This window comes from Eleutherodactylus coqui, chromosome 6 (genome assembly GCF_035609145.1).
Source record: "Eleutherodactylus coqui strain aEleCoq1 chromosome 6, aEleCoq1.hap1, whole genome shotgun sequence".
In the NCBI taxonomy this organism is placed as follows: Eukaryota; Metazoa; Chordata; class Amphibia; order Anura; family Eleutherodactylidae; genus Eleutherodactylus; species Eleutherodactylus coqui.
The window spans coordinates 125,760,028-125,766,070 of NC_089842.1; positions in this window are offsets into that span (position 1 = coordinate 125,760,028).

Below are 6,043 nucleotides of genomic sequence, written 5' to 3' on the forward strand. Positions count from 1 at the left end.
AAGTTGGAATGCTACCATGGATCAGCATATGGATTCACCCCGTTCGATGGGGCTTATCTGTTCGTGGCTACCCCATGCAGATTCCTTGTCAAGTGATATACTGTACTGTCAAAGTGTTAGGTAGGTGTGGGGACTATGTTGTCTGCAGTCACCTTTCCCCCCAATCTGGTTTGAGGTGAGTAGCTGCACATGAACATTTAGCTCCTCCATATTGCAATGTGGCCCTCTGCCTGCTACTAGGGCCCCTGCTGAGTTCCATCAAAAACTGTGTGCAAGCATACCTAGAAGAATCAATGCTGTTTGGAATGTAAAAGGTGGTCTCACCAAATATTAGTTTAGGGTTCTATTTTGTTCTTTAACTTTGCATTTCGTTTATTGACAAATAAACCATTAACACTTCTATATTTAAAAGTATTCTTACTTTGCAGTATTTTTCCACACCTGCCTAAAACTTTTACACTGTACTGTATATGATATGCACATATCAGATTAGGTAAATATAGAATCAAGAGATTGTTTACACACTGACTTGAGGTCTGAGAGCTGTGTTAGTGCAGAGAAGCTGAGCCTGTGAAGACAGCCCCTACCCCACAGCTAAGAAGACATCCTAGTTCAGTGATGGCAAACCTTTTAGAGACTGATTGCCCAAACGGTACTGGTGCAATATGTCTCCACCAGCAGAATGGGTGGAGACATGGGTTGCGCAGGTTCAGTGACAGGGAACGGGTTGGTCACGCCGCCAGAGGCTGATTGGCTTACCTGCTTCTACTATGGATCCCCACCATGCAACCCCGGACCGCGGCTCACTACCTGCTTCTACTGTGCATCCCCGACACCTAGCCCCGACACATTACTGATGAGGGGGGGGGGGGCAGAGAAAGTGTTCCTGTTGGGTTGGAGAATGCAGGACAATGGCGGCTGGAGGATTGGTATAAACCAGACCTTGTCAGGCTGTTGGAGCCAGCAAAGCTTGTGCAGGAAAAGTGGCTTCCCTAGAACCCTCTAAAACACCTTTCTGGGGCCAGAGGAGCCTGCAGAGCGGGGGCTGCAGGAACGGCTTACCTACAACCTCCGGCAAAGAAGATGACCCAGCAGTCAGCTGCACTATTTGCAGCCATAAGCTGGCCCACATAAGTTCTGAGGATGCTGCATGCATACAAAAGCGGGGGAAGACGGCTGAGATGGGAAAGACAGCTGGGACTTCACATGCTGTGTGCGGGGAGCAGCCAATCCAAAGCTGTGGGCGTGACCTGCCCATTCCCTGTCACTAAGCCAGGGCAACCCATGTCTCTATGCCATGGTTCTGGTGGAGACATAGTGCACCAGTACCTGCCCAAACAGCAACCTAAAACCCACTTTTTTATCGCAAAGTGCCAACACATCAGGGGCGGAGCTTATCACCACGTATGATTTTTACCTATGTCATTATAAAAATATACAGGGCCATTTCAAAATAGATATGGAGGGACACCCTGTGGATTTTCCTACCTGGAGAACTGGCGTACTATTGGTGCGGATTTTGACTGGAAATCGGTTTCATACCCGCAGCTGATTTCATGTTATGCGACACTCCCCTCATTTCCTCCGTAGGTTTCTGCTGTCAGTGCTTCCTGGGTTCTGGTTCTCAGTGGCCTGTAGTAGCCTCACCTGACCAGTGGCGCCGCACCTAACTAGGCCCCTGGGGAGCGCTGACTGAGGTAAGCCTACAGAGGATGTGAAGGGGAGTTTCACATAGTATGAGATCAGCTGTGGGTACACAGCCGATTGCCAGTCTAAACCCACACCTGTGGTATGGATTTTGACTGTTTTTTTGGATGCAAAATGCTGCGGAATTTGACACGGAACGTTCTGCTGAGGACATTCCACAGCATTTCCGCCACATGTAAACATACCCTGAGTCAGCTTGAGGTATGCTGCCACGTGCAGAGTGGCCTCAGTAGTAATAGTGTCCCCCATATTGGCCTCAGTAGTAATAGTGACCCCCTATATCAGCCTCAGTAGTAATGCTGAACCCCACAGTGGCCCCAGTAGTAATAGTGACTCCCTTAGTGGCCTCAGGAGTGATAGTGATCCCTATATCCACCCCACTAGTAGTAGTAGTGGCCCCAGTAGTAATGGTGTCCCCCACAGTGGCCTCAGTAGTAATGGTGTCCCCGACAGTGGCCCTAGTAGTAATAGTGTCCCCCTTGAGAATCATACACTTATCTTCTCCTTGTCGTCAGCACGCCGCTGCTTCTCTTCTCGGGGCTACTTCAGGATTCACACACTGTTGGCAGTGTGTGCGCCTGAAGTCCTCCTCCCTTCTACTCTCCTCCTGCAGAACTAAAGAGCTCTCCTCATGGGAGGAAGATCCCGGGTGCACACACTGCCGACAGTATGTGCATCTGTAGCAGCGCCGCTGAATGATTACTGACCGGGGAGCTTCGGCACCCTGACCGGTAATCACTATCGTGGTAAGCAACTGTTGGCGTGCCCTCTCTGGCAAATGTGCCATCGGTTTGCCACCATGGTCCTAGTTGCTAGAGAAGCGAGAAAATCGCACAATCTTTGCGCAGTGACAGTGAGTAAAAACGCACAATTATGAAACTTATGATTTCCAATGGTTTCATTCCCATTTGTAATGTTTTCACTCCTGTGTTGTTGCATGAAAAAATTGACCTGTGTTTTTTTATTGTCCATGTTTCCCTACTGAGCCTTCTTTTTATTGTAACGCACGAACTTGCGATTTTTGTGCGATGCGATTTTAACATTAGAAAGTCCTATTGACTTTGGTGCTAAAAACATCACGAGAAAATCGCAAGCGACAGCGTTTTTTTTTGTGAGAAAAAGCAGCGCTGACACTCAAAAATCACAAGAACAAAGACACGGTTTTACTGCGGCAAAATCACAACCGCCAGCTGGCCTAATGGTAAGCGGGGAACTGCAGGGACGGCTGTACATTTTCTGAAAGCATTGATGAGACACGCCGGCGATAAGATGAACAGACGGTTTCTGAAATGTGATTGCCCTTTAAAAACCCATGGCATATGACCTACAGTGCTGATTCCCACTGCGATCAGTGGGATGTGAAACGCTTATTTCACCTGGATTTCTGTGTGAAATTTGCCCCGGGTAAGATTTTTTTCTGAATGATTGCACTTTTCATTGAAACAAAGAGCAACCTAAAATACCGTTCTTGTTTGGCTCTGTCCTGGCAGGTGAACAACGGCAGTAGTGGAAGCGCCAGATCCAGTATATGCCGCACCTGCATGGAATCCATTGACCATAATGGGTTCTGTCCGGTACCAGCATGGCACTGTGTGTAGCACTATTTTGTCTGGGACTTTCTTGGAAATCAGTGACCAAAACTCCCAAAAGAGCCTCCAATGTAAATGAAGCCTGCGCTGCGAGGATCCATGTGAGCTGTTATAGGGCTGCCACTCACAGATGGAGGCCTTCTTACTTATGCTGAATATAGTCACATTAAGAAGAGCCTGTGGAAGTCCAAAATAAAGTTCCTTCTTGACAAATCAGGATTTGTATCCCTACTTTGCAAGTTTTAACTGTTAGGCCTCCTTCCCACGAGCGTGACGGGCTCCGCAGCGTAATATTACGCTGTGAAGCCCGTCACGGCGCCCCCCAGAGCCCCTATACTTACCTGCGGGAGATAGCGTGAAATCGCTTCCCCGCCCACCACCGCCGCGTCACCGCTCGTCACCGCCCACCGCTCTCGCGTCACCAGCCGTGTCACGTGCACGGCCGGCCGTGTCACGTGACGCGGCCGGAACGCGTCATTTGGCGTCATATGACGCTCGGCGGTGGGCGGGAAAGCGTTTTTTCACGCTATCTCCCGCTGGTTACAGCGGGAGATAGCGTGAATGGACGGCTTCCATTGACTGCAATGGAAGCCGTCAGTGCGTACAGCCCGTCCTCACCCGCAGAAAATAGAGCATGCTGCGGGTGAGGACGGGAGAAATCGCGGTGCGTAATTCCGCGGTGGAATTACGCATCGTGTGCATTGTGCTATTAGGTTCAATAGAACCTAATAGCTGCGTGCAACGCAGCGGATTTTCGCCGCGAATTACGCGGCGGAAATCCGTTCGTGGGAAGGAGGCCTTAGATCAAAATTTGTGGCCCAGAACATGAAGAGGAAAACTACACAACACGTGTACTGAAGAGCAGCAGAAACTGTGCCCAATACAAATATGGGGGAGGCGGCTCCTGGCGTGCGATGACGTCAGACGTTGCCAGCGTCTTTATGTCATGTGATCTAAAACTGGTCACCTGACCGCATATTAACTTTTTCCACCCCACTTCTGCCCTAATCAGCAATTCCCGAAACCTGATTGGTTGTTTGGGTTGGCTGGATGTGCACGAGGATAGAGTTACAGTGATGTGCATGTGAAGCATGTGCTGAGCCGTCAGTGGCAGTCACTGGAGCGTGATCGGAAGCTCGATGCTCATGTTTATGCAATACATATGGTGTGTTGTGTGAATGTGGTGCATATTAGCATGTATTAGTGTGTGGATATGTGTGTATGCAGGTATGTGTGTTAAAGCTACTGCGTAGTGGTGTGCTAGCATGTGCTTATGGGTGTATGTAGTTTGCGTGTATGTGTTGTGTTAGTGTTTTTATACAGCACATGTAGTGTGGTTGTGTGTGGTACATATTAGCGTGTGTAGGCTGTGTGGTGTAGCCAGAGCATATAGGCGTGTGGTTCTCTGTGTGTATGCGGGATGTGTGGTGTACTAGCATGTGGTTGTGTGTATTCAGTACGTTGAAGTATGTGTAGGCTGTGTATGTGTGGTCCTGTGTATGCAGTATGTGTGGTGTGTTGTGTGAATATGGCACATATTTGTGTACGCACATGGTGCATATTAGCGCATGTGTTTGAGCATGCGCACTGCATATTAGCACATGTGATACATATTAGTGCGTGTGTGTGCGATGCATATTAGCGCGTGTTTGCACGCGCATATTAGCTCGTGTGTTTGTGTGCATGTGTGTTTGGTGCATATTAGGGTTTGGTTGTCTGTGTGTGTGGGTAATAGACACGCCACACACAACCACAAGCTAACAGGTACCCCCCCACACACACAACCACACACTAATATGCACTCTACGCGCGCACACACCTTAATACGCACTCGTGCGCTAATATGCACCCTGTGCGCAGACATGCGTGTTAATGTGTGCGCTAATGTACACAGGCTGAAGTGAGCGCACAAACATGCGCTAATGTGTGTACGCAAACACACACGCTAATATGCACACTCAAATGCGCTAATATGCATGGAGAGCACATGCGCTATGTACCACACATGCTAATATGCACAGCGCGTGAACATGCGTTAATATGCAGTGCGCGTGCTCAAACACATGCGCTAATATGCATCGCGCGTGCTCAAATACATGGGCTAATATGCAGTGCACGCTCAAACACTTGCGCTAATATGCACTGCGTGCGCACATGCGCTAATATGCACTGCGCATTGTCAAACACGCGCTAATATACATCGCGCACGCACATGTTCTAATATGCACCGCACATGCTCAAACATATGCGCTAATATGCATTGCGCGCACGCACACAAATATGTGCCATATTCACACAACACACACCACACAAACAGGAACACACACTTGCACAACACATACACAGCCTACACAAGCTTCAACGTACTGAATACATACAACCACATGCTAGTGCATCACACGTACCGCATACACAGAGAACCACACGCTTATATGCTCTGGCTACAGCACACACAGCCTACACACGCTAATATGTACCACATACACAGGACCACACCACATGTACTGTATAAAAACACTAACAATACATACATCACCACGCAGTAGCCTAACACACATATCTGCATGCACACATATCCACACACTAATACATTCTAATATGCACCATATTCACACAACACACCATATGTACTGCATAAACATGAGCCCCGAGCTCCGATCACTGCCACTGACTGCTCAGCACACTTCACATGCACATCTCTGTAACTCTATCCTCGTGCACATCCAGCCAACCCAAACAACCAATCA